General features: G+C 37.5%; 2 long non-coding RNA genes across 2 annotated transcripts; both read left to right on the top strand.

Annotated features, from left to right (window-relative positions):
- Window positions 1-1,338: 1,338 nt before the first annotated feature.
- On the top strand, window positions 1,339-1,807 carry LOC116181539. The gene is made up of 3 exons (XR_004147273.1): window positions 1,339-1,408; window positions 1,468-1,566; window positions 1,636-1,807. It is a non-coding gene; the product is annotated as an uncharacterized LOC116181539 (long non-coding RNA).
- Window positions 1,808-3,030: 1,223 nt separating this feature from the next.
- Window positions 3,031-3,785, top strand: LOC116181540. Its single transcript, XR_004147274.1, has 3 exons — window positions 3,031-3,322; window positions 3,378-3,477; window positions 3,575-3,785. It is a non-coding gene; the product is annotated as an uncharacterized LOC116181540 (long non-coding RNA).
- Window positions 3,786-22,948: the final 19,163 nt, after the last annotated feature.

The raw sequence follows: 22,948 nt of genomic DNA, 5'->3' as shown, positions 1-22,948 counted from the left end.
ATATATCTTGGAATTTCTGTATATAAGTGTTACTGTTTGTAGTTGACTTTTTGTATTTCGCAAGTTCCGTTCTTATTTCGACTGCAGGAGTCATCCACGGTGCAAACTCTTGTGTAGTGTTTTCCAGAATTTCCGGAAGAGCGATACCTTGCAATTGAATATCCTCATAAAACCTCACACTTGCTGGTCTAGTAATAGTAGGTCGCATTCTATAAGCATTTTTATCCACACTGAAAATTATGCTATTAGGGTGACGGGGTAATGACAGTAGTTTAGCCATGTAACAGTAAGTTAACTGTTTTCTTCTCGTATCAAGTGGTGAAATTCCAGATTCGCAATGTAGGCTGGCTACCGGACTCGTAGGAAATGCTCCTATACAATACCTTATAGCAGCATGCTGCACAGGATCTAATATTGTCAGTAACGTTTTACGTGCCGACGAATAGGCAATGCTACCATAATCCATTTGGGATCTTATGAGCGCTTGATAAATTCGAATAAGGCAGTTAGCATCTGCACCCCACTTGGTATGCGCTAATACTTTAAGTATGTTGAGACTGTTGACGCATTTAGTCTTCAAGTGCTCTAAATGAGTTCTCCAAGTAAGGGATCTATCAAACGTGAGACCAAGGAACTTAGCAGCTTCCGAGCATCTGATGTTATGGTTCGTCAGATATAGCACAGGATCATAGTGTGGCCTTCTTAACCTGCAAAAATGGACGCATTGTGTTTTTTCGTGTGAAAAACTTAAACCTATATTTTCGGCATTCCCAACAATTTGATTGATTACAGGTTGTAGTTTGCGAGTTATTTCTCCTACCGTTTTCCCTGATGTGAAGATGGCTATGTCGTCAACGTACATGCATTTAGAAATGTTTTCTGGTGTATTAGAGCATATGTCATTTATTGCTATAGCAAATAGAGTACAACTGAGAGTCGATCCCTGAGGAACTCCATTCTCCAAAAGCTTATCATCGGAGAACTTATCACCAACTCTTACACGGAAACGCCTGTTTGTTAGGAAGGACTTCACTAACAATGGTAAGTTACCTCTCAAGTTATATTGGTACATTTTTTCTATTATGCCATACCTCCATGTCATATCATACGCGCCCTTCACATCAAAGAAAACAGCCACCAGATGTTCTCTTTTGCGGAATGCCTCTTGTATGCAGTGCTCTAAAATAATCAGATGGTCGGTGGTAGATCGGTGTTTCCTGAAACCAGCCTGATATGGCACTAGGAAGTTGTTTTTCTCCAAATACCACTGTAATCGATTATTTAGCATCCTCTCCATGATTTTACCCATGCAACACGTCAAACTGATTGGTCGATAACTAGTTGCAGACAATGGATTTTTTTTGGGTTTTAAGATTGGTATCACCACTGCTTCTTTCCATTCATCTGGGTAAGTACCCTCTGCCCATAATTTGTTATACAGATACAGTAACGATTCTTTCATTTCAGGCGTCAGATTCTTCAGCATCTCGTTTGCTATCTGGTCAGGTCCAGGTGCTGTGTTCCTGGCCTTTTGTAAAGCAAACTCCATCTCCAGCATTGTAAAAGGTAGGTTGTATACAAGATTATCGGATGTATAGAATGGTAGTTCAACCTCTCTTTGATTTTTTGTTTCAGAAAAGGTGGGGGGATAGTTTCCGGAGCTACTAACTACTGCAAACTGATTGGCCAAAGCGTTCGCGATTTCTTCTGGTTTTTCCAAGACTAGGTCTTGTGTTTGTAATGAATGTATACCTTGACTTTTATATTTGCCACATATGGATCTTATTTTTTTCCAGGTATCGCCCACATCAGCATTTGCATTGATGGTTGACGTATATTTAATCCAACTTTGACGCTTACTCTCAATACGACTCGTCTGCTTATTGCTCTCGCTCGTTTGAAGTTGATATGGTTTTCAACGGTAGGTTGCCTTTGGTAGAGTCTAAATGCAACACTCTTGTTTCTGATGGCTACTTTTACATCCTGATTCCACCATGGAATGGGTCTCTTCACAGGCTTGTTTCCAGTCTTTGGTATGCTCTTCATCGCTGCAACCAATATAGCCTTCGTTATCGTTTTAACATTCACGTCGGTTGGTGCTACAAGATGTTCTTGAAACAGTGTCCAGTCAGCTCTACCAGTAATGAATCTACTAGCAACTGCTTTATCTTGCATGATGGTATCAGTTTCGACGATAATTGGAAAATGATCACTGTTATGTAGATCATTTATAGTTTTCCATGTCAACCGCGGAATTAGATTTGGCGAAGCCAACGTTAAATCAATAGCATCGAAGCTTCTAGATCGGGCATTGTGGTAAGTAAATGCCCCATTGTTAAGGAGAACTATGTTATTCCTGGTCAGCCAATCTTCTAGGATATGTCCTTTATTGTCGGTTCTCATTGATCCCCATAATGTACTGTGCGCATTGAAGTCACCCATAACAATATACGGTGTTGGCAGCTGACTGATGATATTGTCAATATCCACTATTACCCAGTTCGTATTAGGTAAGTAAACATTGCACAAAGTAATTTTAAATGGGACACTTACTTTGACAGCGACCACCTGGAGGTGTGTATTTAGAGCGACTCTTTCAAATTTCACTCCGTTTTTAACTATGATTGCTACTCCCCCTGATGCCCTCTCTGCGCCGATAAAATCTTTTCGCTCAACATCATATCCTCTCAGGGAATATGGTTGACCAAGTTTGAGATGGGTTTCTTGTATACAGAGACATATGGGGTTCCGTTCATGCAATAACATTTTCAGATCCGTATATCGCTTAACAATACCTCTACAATTCCACTGTATAATGCTGTTGTACGAGTTGAATATAATAGTTATTAGTTATTTTATATTTGCATGAATAAATAAAAAGACAAATACAGACAAAAAAATAGATAAAATGTATTCAAAACTAATAAGTAAGTATATGTATCACAGACAATAATCACATAAGAATATCGCAGTTGAGTACTAAGTAGTCACAGGCTTCTCTGCAACCTCTTCAGTTGCCTTTGGTTTTCGGGGTTTGCCTGCCGGCCACCCTTTCTTTTTTTTTGTATCTTTTTTTCCTTCCTTAGCCTCTTTTACAGCTTCCTCATCCACCGAAGTCACGCTCGAGTCTCTAGACGACCGCGACCTAGTTATCGGTGTTTTACGCTTAGCCCCTCGTGTATCTGTTTCCATATTTTCAATCTCGGAAGATGTAGTAGGTTCGGAGAAAGGGTTAAATGTTTGTTTTTCTCCTCTTGCAGTGACAGTTCCTGTAGGAACTTGGAAAGCATGTAGTGGGTAGTTTTCCAAAGCCTTTCTTGTGGTAAGTATTCTCATAAAGGTTTCCATCTCTTCTTTAATAATTTTCCTTATTTCAGGAGCAATCGATTGTGCTGGCATGGGTGCAGGCGTGGTCGTGACCTGCGCAAACGACGTACTAGGGATTACCATAGTATCTACCTTCTTCTTAGCTTCAGGGTATGACAATTTATGTAACACTTTAACTTCTTGTATTTTCATTTCTTTTTGAAACACTGCGCATGATTTGGTAATTGCTTTATGTGGCCCTTGACAGTTTGGGCATTCAACTGGTACTTCACAGGGGATAACACCATGTGGTGGTTTGCCACAGACACACCTCTGTTCGTGCTTACAATTCATTGACGAATGACCAAACCTTTGACAATTAAAGCACCGCAACGGATTAGGTATATAAGGACGAACTTTCAGTGGATAAAACGCTGCCTGTATCGATCTTGGTAGTCGTGGGACATTAAAGGTGAGTACATGATTGGGAGTATCATGAAACTCTCCATCTCGTTTTGCTCTAATCCGTCTCACTTCTATTACACCTTGCCCCTTAAGATTTTCCTTTATTTCTTCAATTGAACAGTTCAACAAATCACGACAATAAACAACTCCCTTTGAGATATTAAGTGCACCGTGGGGTTCGACATTAACTTCAAATTCTCCGAAACGCTGCAATTTAAGTAGGTGTTTTGATTGTTTACTAGATACCGTTTCAACTAATAGTTCTCCTTTTACTTTCTTTAGATCTTTTACATTCCCCAATAGTCCATACATAGTCTTACTTATTAGGAAGGGACTTACTTTGACGAAGTCACCTTCCTTCCTTTTAACAACCAAGAACCGGGGCACAGAGTCCTCCGTCTCATTGGTCGCATTTATTTCCCTCGTCAGCCGAGGGAACTCTTCTCTTCCAGGAGCATTTACATGCGCCGAGGCCTGGTCGCCTGCCACCGACGCCGAGCAGCCGCTAAGTTATATGAAAGCATATCAATTGTAAAATGTGCCGAATAGCCAAATTGAAGTCACCCTATATAATTTAATGACCAGCGGATACCCAAATTGTAATTTCGTGCAGCTTCACGCTTATTAAAAATTTAAATTACGCGAAAACAGAATCATGCTACTAATCGCCACCGTCAGGCCAATCAGATTGGAAATGTATGCAAATCGAAGGTAATAAATGGCTACTGGAGATTATCCTTGTGTATCACCGCATAGTAATTATCGAGTACGGATTCTAAAATCTCAAAAGGAATCTAAAGGGTGCAGGAAGGTACCCAATGTCCGTTAATTTTTCAAAACTAGTCGCTCACTTGACTTAACATGCACGTCGTCACTTATGAGGTCAAGCGTTCGCGATCTGCATATACATAGGTAACATATACCATCATGCACACATGCACACACCTGTTAAAACACCTGCATAGGTCATCGAAGCAGAAATCACAGCTATTAACTTTTAGCAGGTGTCGATCCTTTAACAATCAAATGTGGGCTAAACATCGGGTACAGTTTTGAAAAAAAATTATTAAATTATACCACTCGAAACTCAGTCTCTTTTATTATTTATGTAATCACGGTCGTTAACGTTTAGGAAAACCGTTTTTTTTTACCCTCGTCGGTGTTGAAACTGGGAATTAAGAAAAAATTTGTGTTTTGAAATAATTTATGATCCTTGGGCTAAATGTTCTCGTTTAAAATGAGAAGGGAAACGTAAAAACTCCACGTTTGATTCCGCCGAGAATTATAACGCGATACTTGATTAGTAACACTTTACGTGGAAAATTATTGAAAGTTACAAGAAACTTTATTAACGCACGCAAATGATGGGGTAATAAAATGCTTTTATAACGACAAGAATCGTAACTGCGTTACAAGTTGCAGTGGAGTAGTTATCCTTTTTATGATTACCTTATAAATTGCCACTTACACAGTTGAAGTATAATGCGGCGCGATCACAAGGGATGCTACTTATTTCTTGCAGAACTTCCGTCCTGACTATTATGACCATAAAATTAACCATTTTCAATGTTGGAAGTGAGGTCTTATGATTGTGTAGCTACATCATATACCCAAAGTAAAAATATTTTACTGCTTACGCATTATAAAAAAGAAGTTAAGCGGATGGTAAAGGATTCTTCTCTACCTTGAATAACTTTGTCCTATAGAATTAGAAAAGATCACGATCCTACAACTTGATCAAAAGTTATAGTCAAAAAAATATTTTTTAATAAAGCAAAATTCAACGAAAAGCGATCGACTGTTAAGGTGCAAAAAAAATTCCAATGGGATAGAAACCTAAAATAATATTTTCTCAAATTCCACCCTGCAGTATTTTATTCTCTAACAAAATTAGCTAGTGATTCATCAATTCATATCCACATTACTACAGGAAAGCTCAATCTTGATCTTCATCCCAACGCCAGTTTTGATTATTTCCGAGGAGTTTGTGGAGCTTTAAAATCGGAATGCAACAGCTGGCGGTACCAAGACGCGGCTTCAATTTATCTTACGCTTTTGAGATAGTGGAGAGTTGGTAATTGTTGAGTTGAAAGGCGGCTAGTTTATCTGGTTCGTTTTGGAGGTGGCCCAACGGAAGCGCAGGAAAACTTCTTTCAAATTTTGTAAGCTTCCGCGAACGTTCGAGGTACCCGTAAAGTTCGTCGCAATAGTACCCCGTATTAATACTGTTCGACTGGAACCAATTCTAATTGCATGTAAAATGGTTGTGGGCTGCCGAACGTTCGATTTCGAGTGCGCAACTAATCAAAAAAGGTCCCATTTGTTGCACACTTAATGCATCATCCTGTATAATAATTTAAAATTGAATAATTAGATCAACCAACAAACGCCAAAACTAACCGACGTCAACAACCGTACGTGATAATGAATGTTGGAGATCTAATTATTGCTGTTTTGGGATCTATTTTGAAATCATTTATTACGAGTAATATATCTGAATTCGTAAAATGGCAATTCGTACTATGGGACCGCAAAATACTTTAAAATTCTGCGCGCGAACCATCCAACATAACAGAATTGCGAAATTTCCCCTTACAGAACAACAAGTATATTTTGTTGTTGGTTGGAATTAAAATTTAGAACAGGATATGTATTCCGTGCGTCTGACTCACTAGATTTTGCATGCATTGAAATGCAAAAAAAGTCTAGATCTTGATGACTAAGCTTTGCGTCAGTGAAGAAAATGACCCTCAGGTAAAACAGAGGCGCCAAACTGACAAGACTTATAACACCTGAAATCCTTGAGATTAGGTCACCGTCCATAACTCGCCGATCAAAAATGCTGATTTAGCAATTATTACAATTAACCTTATAAAAGAAGTATAATTCAATTGATCGAAACAATCATTTGCAAGTGTAATTATCAATTTAGTTCAGATCGAGCAGGATACAACCATCGAGGTTGTTAACTAATCGTGACATGTGAACGTTCTAAAAAAATCTATTATAAGTACCTAATTAAAGGGTATCAACGCGTTCAACGGTTTTTATAATGTGGGTAGGTAGGTGTTGGTCGGGGATGTTAACGTTCAACCGTAGAGCATAACCAAACAAAATTGTGATGGCCCACCCTGCACTTGACTGTTCACGCCCTTTTAACCCTCTTAAATTATGTTAGATATAAACAGGATTGAAATTGTGAAGCGCGCGGTTATAAAAAATGGGCATATCGGCTTTCGAGTGCCCAATTCAAAGTTGGTTGGCCGTGTCTTTGTTTAAATCGACATTTGAATACGTACAAAAAAGTTGGTAGTCGTGATATTATTAAGGTTACTCGTAACGTGAAAACACTTTGCTACGTCACGCAGACTTTTGCCCTTCAATATGAAAATGTCTTCTTGCTTTAATTTGGGCACACATTTTCATGGAATGTGCTTGATTTTTGAGAAAATTTGATTGACACGTTTGAGAACCTTACTGATAACTTAATTTATGATTGGAGTTAACAAATTAACGACCAGAACGCTCAGATTCCAATTATCTTTCAGTTTCTTCTAATTCTTTCCGTTTTAGATACTTCAGTTCAGATTCAAAAATTTTTCTTCATTTTATTATATACCAAATCATGTCCAGCGAATTTCTCCAATTCTTCGAGTTCCCTATATTCCTTTTCAAACCATAATTATGCTGTTCGTGCCTTATCCGTTTCTTTTCTTAGTTAGGTGTTAAGTTTTCTGTACAATCTTTTTCCTTCGTCTGCCCTTAAATGTTTGGCTTTCCTTCTTTCCTCCATTATATTTATCATTTTTGTTGTTATCCAAGGTTTCTTTATTCTTGGCCCCTTGCTAAAACCGATATCTTTGCCAATTTTTATTACGCCTTCCTTTATCCTCCCCCAATGTTTCTCCACACTTTCTTCCGTTCTTGCTGTTCCGCCCCACGCTATTATTTCCCTTTCCACTTTACATCCTATTTCCTCCTTTTTCCAAATTCCATTTTCTACTATCAGCAAATTTTCAGTCTTATCTCTAAACCTGCAGGTAAGAGAATGTGGTCGCTGAATATATCAGTTTTTGGTAGCCCACAGACTCTGTCCTTGTATCTACTTCCTACCAATACAAAATCTACCTGTTTCCTAAGTAGGTCTCTTGGTGCTTTTCAGGTGTAGCGCCTTCTTTATGGTTCTCAAACCATGTGTTCGTAACAATCAAAATATTTTCTTTGCAAAACTCAATCAGTTTATCTCCTCTTTAATTCCTCTCTTCGAGTCCGTATTTTCCAACCGCTCCCTTAACCTCTTCTTCTCCCACACTGGCATTCCAATCTCCCATGATTATCTTCAACATCTCTGTTCTTCCTTACTAATTATCCCTCTAATTCTTTCGTACAGTTTTTCTATTTCTTCATCATCATGATCACTTGTTGGCGTGTATACCTGGATGATTAGTATAATATAAATCCCACTCAATTTTTTATGTACACTATAATAGAAGGGGAAATGTTATCCTTTTTCTACTTCACATCCACCCTTTACTGACACCAATATAGTCCAAATTAGTTCTAGAAATTTCTCTTTCTAGGTGTTCTAATTTTCTGCTTTGTTCTAACATTTCGCTCCCCGAATCTAATCCTATTCCTCTTTTTCTTCTTGTATTCACACTTCCTATATTTATTTCTCCTGCCAGATATCCGATTGAGGAGATATTTTACTATGATTCCAAGTATCCATTGTTTTTTTCATTTCTCACCTCTGCCACCGTCAACTTGGGATACTAGTATGGTTTCAATTTGCCTTCTGCATCCTATTCCGTTGAGTTTAGTTGTTCGTTCGGCTTTTGGAGAGATTTCTCTCAACAACGGCAAGAGGGTGCCCATGAAGCCGTTGGAACTTAATGGGAGTTGATTCGGGAGACAATATTCGCTTCCATTTTAGTCGCCTTTTACGACCGGTAGGGAATACCACAGGTCAATTCTTTCCCCGGACCTTAACATTTCATTTAGTTTAAATGTGATTTTGAAATCTAAACAAAATCCGAGAAGGAAGTGTGTGCATTCTTCACCATCCCCTTGTAATGCGCTCTCTGGGTCTACTTGTACTGTGACAGAACTATGGATTGTAAAAATGCAGAATTAAATTTTAATTTGAAAGTAAGTACTCCAGTTGGGATCTTTAATGTTATTGCGCAGGTTATTAGATTGTTCGACTTTGCGAATAGTGTCCTTGCGTTAAAGGATTAGATTAATTTTTGCGTTGAAAGCTTAACAGCCATTAGGCATTTTCTATAAGAAATAATTTTTATTTTGAAGTAGATAAGCTGGTGTTAGGTAAGGGAGTAGTTTGGTTGCTTTTCGTTATCCAATATATTTTAGGTTTTTTCAATATTACATTTATCCAAACAACGTGAAGTTTATTTCGTCTTCTAATTCGGATCCACAAGAAGCATCGTAACAGTACCAGTTTACCAATTTTCTACTTTAGTAACAACGCTTAATTTTAAAACATGTGGGCTTCAGGCCTTCGAATAATATATATAATAATAATTGCTCACTCGTTGACCAAAGGAACCAAAGAACGTTGAGTTGCCGCCGAAATATCCACAAAAAATTGGAAGAAAGGGAACAAAACAGATCATTCAAAGGGAATTAAACACTAAACTAAAGGACTCAAGAAGTCCAAAGAAAATAAAAAAAAATGTTAAGAACACGTGCGTTAATTAAATTTCGTCCGATGAAAACTCCTTATCGTAAACGACCAGATGTCCCAACATTTTAACACGAAAATTTACGTTTTACAATGAAATACACAAATTTTAATAAAAAATTTACCAAAACCATAAAATTTAAACAAGAATTACACAATTACAAACAATTCCAAAAGGGAAAACAACACGGAGACACAAATTCAAATACAATACACCACCTCTGTGCGTATTTCGTAAATAATCCTCCAGATTTACACTGAATAAATTAAAATATTCTCATATACAGGATGTCCCATCATTATTTTAGATCGAAATAACGTCTACATGACGTAGTTTACACAATAAATATTTCCAACCTTTTTCAAAAATAAAGCTATTAAGTCAACCGACCGTGTACTGTGTAGCTCAGTGTTAGAGCGTTGGGCTACATAACCGGAGGTCGAGTGTTCGTACCTGAGCCGAGGTTCTGCAAGAAAAATAATGGCAATCATTTTTTGGAACTGTCGGGGAATTTTCATCTGTGACAGAGAAGGGAATTTCTTTAGATCAGTTTCGAGCTACTCCAAATTAAGTTTTTCTGCAGTTTTCCTAATTCGTAAGGTAAATACGGGAGTAGTAAAGAGACCTCTTCTGCAAGGAAAATAATGGCAACCATTTTTTGGAACTGTCGGGGAATTTTTCTGATTGAGAATAAGGGTAGTACGGTGACGGAGAGTATTATGCAAACCAGATGCATTACCTTAGAGATGCTATTAAAGTGAAGAGACGCGGAAAACTGGTGCAAGGCGTCTATGTTCCTGAATAATAATATGTAATATCTGTTTTTTATTTGCAGGTCCATGGAACTTTAGAAGTTCTTTACTCAAAATGTTATTACTTATTATCACCGATGACAATACATGAAATATATCAATTTCTACAGTTAAATTGCATGGGAAATGTTGTACAAATTTACTGCAAACTAATTCAAGCACAATTTGGCAATGCCTTCGGGTGGTATTATTAAAATACCTTCTAAAAACTGCCCGCTTATGAATATTTGATTACTGTTGCTCAAATTTAACGTTTTTCTGTAAGAATTTCATTTATTCCTTTTGTAATTGATGGGAGACTTCACAAAATTCATTCGTTAGTTCCTATTGTTAGTGATTCAATGATAATTATGTAATTAGATTCTGGTATAAAAAGGAACATCTTTGAAAAAGAGGGATTAATCCCAATTTCGATCGTTTTATGGATTGTTGCGGCGTATTGATCGCCATAAGGTGGTATAGCGTAGTGGGTGAATGATGTCCAGTTAAAGTATTATCCGTGGGTGGCAAAACACGTGGGAACGTAAGCTGCTTACACCTGAGTATGCACCGAACCGACAAACCGGCGCCACGACCATCTATGAACAATACATACTATCTTAGTTTACAGTATTGTCATATTATGCCTTGTAACGTACACGTTAAGACGAGACTGTACAAAAAAACATGCTGCGTTATTAATTGCACACTATGTGCAAAATTGAATGAACGCCGAAATTTTGAAAACATTGCCGTTTGCACAATTGTGCAACGAGATTGTGAACGATCACCCCCCTACTTCACGCATCACCAATATATTCTCTAAGGGAAATTATCAGGTAAAATAGATTTTTGCCGCATTCTCCGACAAGTTGTCGCCATATTCCCATCCTCTTTCATCCCGTCAAAATCGTAATGACATCATTGTCGTTTACGTTACAGGTGCATCAAAATCTCTCGTCTTTACTGCACTAATAACCGTACCTTTTTACACCTGAGGTTCTCCTTTCACATTGAATTTGCAGTAACGAACCGTTCGAAAACATGCGATTGTCCGCCGAACGGGGATGAATTGGCCTAAGGAAATCTTTTGTGGAACGGTACCATTACCTGATTGTCATAATAAGACATTTTTACAATGTGTCTTTGAAAACATATTCGAAATACCCCATATTTAAGCGCAGCCACACACTCGTTTTGTGCACTTGTATTATAATTGACTGTATTTGAATCATAACATTCCTTCACGGAGAGTTGTCCCTTGATTAGTAATGGTCATCCATCCATGACCCATTTAACTATGAATAGTGGACAGATTTTAAGTTAAAACTGTGGATCATATCCCATCCTATAGCCTGCTGGAGTTAAGCTATCAAACAGTGCCGTTTTTACCCACTAGATCCGTCAGGTGATCGCATTAGATGCAAATTCTTCTCGACTTATCCGTTTTCTGTCGATCTTTGGGTTCTTCTTCGATTCAACGCCGAATTGACCGTTCTCACCGAGCCGTTTTTCTTCAACTTTTTTGTTTGCATCGTTACTCAGCTTTCTTCGATCTGTATAGTATTTTAGTGTCCTCGATTTCCCAGCTTTACTTAGCTTCTTCGGTGGTTGCAGTATATGAAAATAATCAGCAAGACTGCATCTCTAAGATATCGTAATATGCAGTTCCTCCAACTGCTTTTACACTATTCAAACAAAATGAATAAAAAGAATAGAAATATTTGGTGTACTACTCGTACAAAAGTTACACCCTTCTCAGGACGAATAATCAGTAAAATTGAATTTCTGGAAAAAATTCTTAATTCCAAAATGGCGATTAGTGACTTTTAACACAAAGGGGAAACTTTTATTGTGATATTCGAAACGCTACGTTTTGTACGTTTCCACTAAGACACTAACTTTTTTTTTCGGAAACTTTGAAGTTCCGTAACTATCGGAAATTACTATTGCCAGCCAAAACCGTTTTTTTAAAGTGGACCTTCAACTAGTCGCTACTAAAACAACGCGAATAATTCTTATTTTTTATTTTTTTTTTTGACATTTATTGAGTTTTAATTAAGTAAGACAATATTTTAACCATTTATAAAAAAAAAGAATAACTCCTTCCCTCCTATACAATTACGGATCGTTAATCCCGACAGCCTTGTCTAATTGTTTATTGGTTAATGTCTTGTGCTCATCTCATCTCATGAGAATAATCAGTAAAATTGAATTTTTGAAAAAATAGCGGAAATAGACATTTGCATATGCAGTTGGAAACGAATAAAAAAACCGATATAATATTTTGGTATAATCTTAAAGTTTCAACCCTTCTTGTTAAAGGTGCCCACCACTTTGGTCTACTCAATTGTTTTTATCCACTGCACGTGTTTAGTACAAAAATTTGTAAGTTTTATTATTACATCAAAACTTGTTACATTTAATCGTTAACTACCTATAGTAGGGGAGCTAGCACGAAATCCACTGAACGAGAATGATCAAAATTTTAACCGATGGAGTTCCATTTTGCCCTATCAGAGTATGCTAAAATCGATCGTCTGCCGCCTCAGGTCATACGACTTAAGGCGCTGCGGGTACTTCTTGCGGTACCAATTCTGAAAGGTTGTTTTTCGAAAAAATAAGTTATACACCAAATGAAAACGTTGATAATAGCTCTTAAAAAAATATTTAAAAAAAATCGCGCGCATTTGATAATTCCGTAAAAAAACAATTCTTAGTCGGTTTTTCACGAACTTTCTACGGATATAACTAGGTTACGGTTAGACGAATGAAGCTGATTTTTTTTAAAGACTGATGATAGGTACTACTAATGACTTAACGCTGTTTCGTTTTTAAATTTTTTCTCTAATTATAAGATTATCGTATTATCTTAACATTATAAGATATCTTATAATTAGAGAAAAAGTTTAAAAAAGAAACACTCTCATAGTCATTGGCTGTACCTATCATTAGTCTGTAAAAAAATCAGCTTCATTCTTCCAACGGTAACCTAGTTATATCCGTAGAAAGTTCGTGAAAAACCGACTAAGAATTGTTTTTTTACGGAGTTATCAAATGTGCGCGATTTTTTTAAATATTTTTTTAAGAGCTATTATCAACGTTTTCATTTGGTGTATAACTTATTTTTTCGAAAAACAACCTTTCAGAATTGGTACCACAAGAAGTACCCGCAGCGCCTTAAGTCGTATGACCTGAGGCGGCAGACGATCGATTTTAGCATACTCTGATAGGGCAAAATGGAACTCCATCGGTTAAAATTTTGATCATTCTCGTTCAGTGGATTTCGTGCTAGCTCCCCTACTACTAGTGGATCCATTGAGGAAGGACAGCGATAAGCGTCCGAAATAGGTGGTTTACCAAATAAAAAAGCTACTGAACGAGGTTCTCTTTTTTTGTGAGCCTATAGGTACACCCTACCAACATTCAGCTTAATCCTAACGAAGGCCTGCAAACATGATTTAACGGATATTATTTGTAATTACACATTATTTGTATATATTAAGAAAAGTAATGGGCCTAAAATGCTACCCTGTGGCACACCGACCTTTATAGGGAGTCTATTCGATTTACCTTTAAATTCCACAATTTGAAATCTGTGATCTAAATATGATCGAATAAGATTAACACTATTCGTATGAAAATTGTATGCTTCCAATTTATTTATTAAAGTTTTGTGGTTTATACAATCGAATGCCTTTGTCAGATCAAGGAATAGTGCTACTGTATATTCTTTCCTTTCAAAACCTTCTAAAATGTATTCTGTGTGACGAAGAAAACTGAAAGGAAATAAGAAATCCAGCACTACGGCTCCAGCTGCTCTCGGTGGTAGGGGTGGTTCGACGATACTGAAAAGGTATTTATTCAAGGAAATCCAGAAACTAACACAGATATTGTAGGGCGAATGATGATGATTGATAATGGCACGGAATGATAACAGGGAAATAACGGCAAAAAAGAAAAATGTATGCTCAATTAGATTGGTGTAAGGTGAAATAACGCTCGGATCCTAAGAGACAACGAAGAAATAGAAAATGATACAAACAACAAAAATACTTACACAAGGGTTGAAATCCGGCGAGCAAGGGTAACATATATATTGGTTGTAAGTTCACAAATACAAATGCGCTTCCTCTTCCACTCTTAATCCCCAAAATAGGGTTTCTAAGGAAGAAATATCAATTCCTTGTAATGAGTGGAGACTATATGACGAGGGTAGAAATCCCAAAATTATCGGATAAAAGCGGCTGCAAAAATTCCGCACCTCACAAGCACACCATAGAATTGACAATTGACCAAAACGGAAACGAAAACGTAGAAGATTTTGAAAAAAACGAACAGTAATACCAATAATTAAGGAACATAAAAAGTTAGCGGGAAAAGAAGAATAGATTTTTGAAAAGAGCGGGAAAGAATAGCGTGGTTTACAAGAACTGACAATAGATGACACTGAAAGCGGACCAGAGGCGTAACATGGAATAAAATAGTACACATAAGCTTCGAAAATTAGAATAGTGAAAACAGTAAGGAAAGGAAAAGCGTTTAAAGCGTGAAACGGTAAATACAATTGTAAGAAGAGAGCAAGAATCCAAAGAAGCGAAGAAATCGAAAGAAGAAATTTAAGAAAATAGGCACGCCTATGTGATGAAAATCAAAACAATATAAACAAATTCCTAACCTAAAAAATCAAAATAACTAAAGCAAAACTAAACTAAAAATGGACCTGTAACATCTGTTAAGTCTAAAATTGCATCTACGGTGCTTTTTGTCTTTCTGAAACCAAATTGACGTTTGCTGAACAACTTATTAGTTTCGAAATAATTTACAATTTGCATGAAGAGGACTTTCTCAAAGACATTTGAGAAAATTGGGGTAATAGATATTGGCCTATAGTTGCTTAGAGCATCTTGATCTCCTTTTTTATGCAAGGGGAGAACTAGTGCGGTCTTCAAAGAATTGGGAAAAACGCACTCTTTAATGCATAAATTTACTAATCTAGTTAGAGGCGAAACAAGGTTTGATAAATTTTTCTTTAATAAATAGGTGCAAAGACCGTAAACATCCTTAGCTTTACTAGGTTTTAACGATAATATTATATCGCGAACATCTACACAAGAAACTGAGTTAAATTTGAAGCCGATGTTCGGTGGGCATACTATGCTGTTATTAATATTATTGTTAACTACCGGGTACGGTGGTGCGGCAGATGCAATGTTAATGAAATATTCATTAAAATCGTCCGCTGATATACGACTAGTATCCGCATTTTCTGAATTTTTCCCGGTAATGCAACTCCTGACAACACTCCACATAGCCTTGGATCGATTTTTTGAATGAATTATAATTAGTTTGACTATGCGATAAATCATACGAATTGTTGCGACGAAATAATACGATGACGCGTCGTCCGGTTTAGCCAATCAAAACGCACAGCGCACCTTACCATTTCGTTATACTTCCGTTGTCAACGAGCGGAATCAGAGGGGGGAGCGGAAGAGAAAAAATATGCAGAACTTTCGGAAGCGGATGCAGAGGTCTGTTCCATCACTATAAAAAAACCTATGCGTCAACGTCTTTAAGGTTACTACGCATCAGTCCACATTTTTTTAAATTTTATAGGTCATCAGTCAAATGAAGCAAAAATAGGCAAACATCAGTCAGTTTTGCAGGGTGTGCGGACAATTCACGCCCGGAAAATTGGCGCCCGGATAATTCACTCCCAGGTAAATTCGTTCCCAGGATAATTCGCTCACTTAACTGTTTTTGACGTCTCTTGATGTGAAAAATATATTTAATTTAACAATACATATTTCATTAACCCTTTGATCTTAGCATGCAATTTTTCCGGGAGCGATATGTCCCGGGAGCAAATTTTCCGGGAACGCATGGTTCGAGGAGCGAATTATCCTGGCACGAATTATCCAGGAGCGAATTATCCGGACGCAAATTGTCCTGGAAGCGAATTGTCCTTGGAACGAATTGTGCTAGGAGCGATTTGTCTTGGGAACGAATTGCCCTGGGAGCGAATTGTCCTGGGAGCGAATTTTGTCCTGGTGCGAATTGTCCGGGAGCGAATTATCCGGGAGCAAATTGTCCTACTACAACTGTTTTTCAGAGCTTATTTCTATGACTTAACGACCTGCCCAACTCAGTTAGGTTATAAGTTAGTAGCTAAATAAACAGTTTGTTTATATAGTGGGTTGAGTGAGAAGACTGTTTATCAGATAAAACTCTACCGACTACCCACTATAAAATAAATAGGATTATGAAAATCCTATTGGATGTAGTACTTCTATGTGCTACAACAGTGTTAATATCCCATTTTGTAAGAGCGAAGAAAGAATGTCAGTAAGTAGTCCTATAACGGAGATAGATTTGTGTCAATCCATGAATTGTTCACTCGCGAGATAATGCAACCTGAATTGCGCTGCATTTTTTTTATTTCCTTGTAAACGATCTTGCCAGAAAGACGAATCCAAATATAGAAAGTTGTTTCTGCTTTTCATCATTAACAGAAAAAAATAATTTTCTTACACAAGAGGAGCATAATACAGGCATAACATCTGCTGATATTTATATTTATTCAAGAGAGAAGCTGCGAGTCGTGGAGTTATGTGAAGTATCACAACAGGACGACATCGAGAAGAACCTCATGGGATCCAGTTTTCAAGAAATTGCCCGTACACGTGCATATGACGGACCGACACAGTTTTACTTCGGCTTGCACACCTGCATTTTCACAATAAAACCCCGAACACCTGAGATTTTAGTATAACATTCCGGGACTTGCGTCTTCCTCTTCAAATCTCACGAGAATTAAAACCTAACTGTACCGGAATACACAAAAAAACGGTATAATTAAGCAGAAAATCATTAATAATCGTATACCGTTGCCATAAGAGGCGCAAAAATTAAGGGTTTTGTCTTAATGGTTCCGTAACAAAACAAAGACTTGGAACATTTGGTAATTATATATTAAAATGTTTTAGGGGGAAACTAGGCATAACATCTGCTGATATTTATATTTATTCAAGAGAGAAGCTGCGAGTCGTGGAGTTATGTGAAGTATCACAACAGGACGACATCGAGAAGAACCTCATGGGATCCAGTTTTCAAGAAATTGCCCGTACACGTGCATATGACGGACCGACACAGTTTTACTTCGGCTTGCACACCTGCATTTTCACAATAAAACCCCGAACACCTGAGATTTTAGTATAACATTCCGGGACTTGCGTCTTCCTCTTCAAATCTCACGAGAATTAAAACCTAACTGTACCGGAATACACAAAAAAACGGTATAATTAAGCAGAAAATCATTAATAATCGTATACCGTTGCCATAAGAGGCGCAAAAATTAAGGGTTTTGTCTTAATGGTTCCGTAACAAAACAAAGACTTGGAACATTTGGTAATTATATATTAAAATGTTTTAGGGGGAAACTACCTTAATAACATAATTATAAGAGGACTACCTAATCTTTCGGACTGTCGTCTTGGGAGGTCTACGTTGTTTCTAAATTGTTTTTTTACCTCTTCCTTCTAACGTGGGCAATCGATATATTAATAAGAACAAAAGCCAACCCAGTCAATTAAAGAATAATTACAATATACCTCGAGAAAGCGCTTTTTTGCGACCTTAACCTCTTGAGATGCACCTGTTTAATTGTTGCATATAAAAAAAGCAGAGAACGATGCGTCTATCCCGTTATTCAATACGCATCAGAAGCTCTCAATATTACGTGAACTACCAGAAGCGCGAGTTTAATATTGTTTTATTTAAAGCCTACATGAAAATGTATCACTCACCGGTTTTTAAGAAATTAACATACCGGTTCCAGCCACTCAATTTCTGTTTTTATCTAGATTAGCACTTTACTAAATATACGATAATTACCATGTGTTAAAGGTGTTTTTATTCGATCCATAACCGATGAAGGCGCTTATTAATTTAATGGTAACAATCTTCCAGAAATTATTAACATTAGTATTTATGTAGAAGCGCAGCTAGGTATAATAGAAAAGAACAAGGGTTTAGAATCGTACAAGGCACTAATTTGTGAGCATCTGTAACAGTTGTTAAATTGGACGCTTTAATGGCATAATAAAAACCAAATGACTTCTTGAGTGTACCTTGTCATTTTAACAAATATAGGTAATATAGACAAGGTTAATTTGGCAACTTTATTATAATCGCTTCATTTTAACGTCACGGAATATTGCCATTGGTTTCAGCTCATTTGTCTCTTTTTATTTGAGTTTATGGAGGTGGGAAGGTGTGATTTGAAATTTGAGCAAAGAAGCGTCGTGAATTATTAACAAAAAAAGGCAGTAATTCAAGAGTGCATGGAAAAAGTAACATAACAAGTCCTATTTTTTCAGTCAAATTTTGGCGCGAGCAGTTTAAATGGGAAAGGGATCTATGGTGAACCATGGTGTGGAAGACCTTTGGAAGCATTAATTGCCATGAATTGTCATGAATCATCAAGACCGCCCAGTACAATGGAAAGGGGTTATCAGTCCCGAACAAAAACTTCGTAGACGACAAATTTCCGAAGAAAATTAAGATATTTTCTATACAATGGTGACTGGTACCCTCCTAAGAACTCCAAAAAAACTTGTCCTCTACCCAAGAAAACGAAGATGCAGTTTTCTAGGAGGAAAGTTATGCAAACAATTCTGGGACGCTGAGGACATTTTCGTAATTGAGTTGAGAAGAATTATTAGTATTATGCCCAGAAAACTGTTGACAACAGCAGAGTCCATAGACCACAAATTGCTTAAGAAGTAGTCAACGAATGCGGTTGTAAGGATTAACATGATCCTTACAGTTCCGATCTAAAGACGTACTTTATCTTTTTTTTACAATCTTGTGTCAAAAGTGAATGTTTCGTACGCAACCATCTTCAACCAGTTATCTGTGGAATTCAGATTAGAAAATTTACATTAACAATGACCTCCAGATCAGATGTTTGCAGGATTAACGGTCGAAATAAAGAAAGATGTCACCGCCACCACTAAAACCAGTGAGTTTGAAAAATCGTTCACCTTTGACTTGCGGTATGCGTAACGTTGGAGGTAGAAGACCGTTTCCTTTAGATTTTCTGCATCTTTCCATCTCTATCGAAAAAGATCCCTGTCTCAAAATTTTATCTTACATTAATTCATGTGTCTAAAAAATTACAAAGTAATCAATTAAAATAGAGAATCCTTAATTTGGGAGACCACCAGCATCATTATATCCTAATGTGCGTTGGCGATGAACAATTAAGTGTCTGTCGATACTATGAAAGCCCATAAAAGACACATCACTGTGCCAGTGCAATAAAACTGAAGATTATTAAAGTGCAAGTAGTTATTAATAAACCATTAGGTGCAGGTTTTTGTAAGTACGCTTGTACGCATCACATTTTTCTTAATTTTGTTACCAGTTTACTGGAGGCATTAATTAAATTCAAACAACTTACCTACCAATAGAATTCTCGGCGTACACTTAATTAATTTTTCATTCATAACACCTGCTTTCGATTCTAACATAAAAGGAAATGGTAGTTTTTTCCATAACTTTGACCAGTTATATTCCCACGTTGATCATCCATGGAAAAACACATGGCGCGCGTACATTAAGAAAATCAATTTACATTATTTTACGATATTCACAAATATGCAAATAGAGATTAAATTATATATTAAGAAGTATCGGTAGGGAATTTCGTTTTTTAACAGCTTCATTACGATGAGAGCGGCGCACGCTGTGTGTGGCTTGTTTAAAATTGCCAGTCGGATAATAATACAATCCAAATTGAAGGCAATTTTGCTTAAAGGAGTTTAAATATAATAATTGAGTCGAAAGCTGATTTATGAACTTGTCACGGTAAGTGGTAGCTTTTGTTAATTTCAAACTTAATTATTTGCTTGAAAAACTCAATGAGAAAGAACATTATAGTAGTGTTGTGGTACTGCATTCACGCTTTGCTAGGAGTTTGCTAGAAAACGGTGCAACATCCGAACAGTGAGGTTGAGAAGAGTTAGGAGAATTTAATATTCGTAGGCTCCTTAACAAAATACAGGAGAATGGAATGAAAGTTGGCGGAAATTGTTAAACGCTGTGAATGGGTCTCGAAGAAGACAAAAATTGGAAAAATTAATGGTGTTTTGCTTATCTTGAAACATGTCACCGACGCAACACCTTGGAACAAACCGAAAGTAGCAATTGTTTAAAAACCTCTGTAGATGATCTTTGTTGCAAAAAGAAAAATGTTCATATTCGTCGGACTTCCATCTATTGCCGAAGGATATTTTAACATCGCTGAGTAAAAAAAACTCTCTTTTTGTCAAGGTCTTGAAATTAAGCGGAGCTAGCTCGTCAATGAGATAAAGATATCTTCGACAACTCGTGGCAGTTTTTTTGGGGTGAAAATTCGCGAAGGGTATTACTGAATTAATCTGCGCGGAATATCTCCGGAGTGAACTCTTTCAAGGGGAATATTACGGAAGTGATCCTTACGAGAGCACATACATTTCACGAGCGCTTCTGTCGGGGGAGAATTTTCCGGGAACGAATCTTCCGAAACCGAATACGCCCCGAGCGAATTTCACTAACATGCACTGGCATTTCTAAATTCTAAAATTCCTGCTATAGTTTAGAAATAGTTCGAAAAGTGAAAATATGGGGGAAGGTTCTCACATAACTCTCACTTTATCTTATACTAAAAGGAAAGATTGTCGCACGCTCAAAATCAGTGTAAATGCAATTGAAAAATTGAAATTGTTAAGAAAACTGTTGATATTTGAGAGTGATAGTATAATTTTTTCTATTATAATATTGAAGTGAAGACTCTAACATAAAAGGTTTCATTATTTTCCTTCCATCTGAATAAAAAGATGTTTACATCATCACATTAAATGCCTCTTAAGGTGGCGTTTACAAAAAGTGCAAAAGTTCCGTTGCGATTTCCTCAATAACTTTGTTTCGAGGTAAAAAAATAAACTTCTGTTAACGACCGATGGTTGCTAAGGGTTTAAGCTTGTGAATGAAGTTAAATTTGACTCTCCACAACTGTAGCACTCCTTAATCATGTGCAAAGACTAGCGTGCCTTGCCTGCACAGGCGCGATGCGAACGACCCCCACAGCCGTCATGGAGGCCCTCTTGGATCTGCCTCCACTAGATCTCCACGTGAGAGAGCAGGCCATTCTGGCATTCCTGCGTCTGAAAAATAAGGGGTTGTTGAATAGCAGAGGCATTGAGGGGGGCCACTCCCGAATTCTGGGCGAGGCGATCAAGCGTCTATCCTAGAGGGGAGATCGGACTCACTCACTCCTCAATTCATATTAGGGAAAAACTATCACATCTTCTTTGATGAGAATATGGCATCCCAACCAGATATATTCATCTTCACGGATGGATCTAAGACAATGGAAGGTTATTTACTCCAAAGAACTGAACTTCCATATCACCCAACCACTAGGTAAACTTCCTGTATTCCAGTCAGAGTTGGTAGGATTAACGCTTAGTGCAAGAACAGTTCTTATGCATAACATAAAGAACAAAACTATCAGAATCATTTGCAGTCACTTGGTCACTGTAAAATTACCTCTAGGATGGTTTCCGAATGTCACCACGTACTAGAGCAAGTAGCAAGCAGCAACACCCTTGAGCTCGTATGGGTCAAAGGGCATGCTGGAACGGAAGGTAATGAGAAAGCCGATAAATTAGCCCGACTGGCCTCAAAACAGGCGTTTTACTGTAGTAGGTGGAACTTGATGTTAGAATGCGAGAGAAGCCTTCAGAGGACCAGTAGCTTGGCGCGTTTTTGTACAGGGCTATCAAGGAAGAACCTGAGGTTACTCGTGGGCATACTTTCTGGGCACTGTAAACTAAACAAGCACATGCACTGCATGGGTTTGGTGGAATCACCATCTTGTAGAGGATGTTACACAGACGACGAGACGGCATACCACTTACTAATGTCCCGCTCTAGTCGAGACGATCCATGTTGGGGGAATCACATGGCTACGATTAGAGCCGCCTAGCGTCCTAAGGTTCATCTCACGTGTGTTTGAGTGATGCTGAGGGGTCGGGCGACCCTAGTCAGGGAGGTAGTACAAAGGGCCCGAATTTGAGGCCTAAGTACGCGTGGACACTGTTCACCCTCCTATCGTAATCCAGAATCCAGAATCCAGAATCCAGAGAAGTTAAATTTGATAACAAATTTTTATCAGTGTGTGATTTCAACGGCGAAAGTGCACTGTTTCATGCACCATTACAACCAAAACTGTATAGAAGGAAGTTATTGTGGAAACAAATTTCCACTTTTTCAATGTAAACGCCACCTTAAACTGTTTGCTGTAAAATGTAACTAGGTACATTACAGAAAGCCACTCTACAAAATAATTTTAGAGAACAACATACATAATCGCCAAAATGCCAAAAACCGCATCGCGATATCTACAAAATTGAGGGATTATTTGGAATACCGAAAATCAGGTGGACAAATGTAACTGCTCTAAAAATTATCACGTGCACTTTTCTGGACACTTAGGAATATGAAAATCTCCCTTAATTTTTTTATTAACCGAACTTTTTACGATGATTGCAATACCTTATAGATAGGGGCAGGTTCTTCTGATAAATTTATACTTTATTTATAAGAGGGTGTTCCAAGACAAAGTAAACCAAATGC

Source organism: Photinus pyralis, unplaced genomic scaffold (genome assembly GCF_008802855.1).
Source record: "Photinus pyralis isolate 1611_PpyrPB1 unplaced genomic scaffold, Ppyr1.3 Ppyr1.4_LG9, whole genome shotgun sequence".
Classification (NCBI taxonomy): domain Eukaryota; kingdom Metazoa; phylum Arthropoda; class Insecta; order Coleoptera; family Lampyridae; genus Photinus; species Photinus pyralis.
This window is presented reverse-complemented; position numbering and strand designations above follow the sequence as displayed.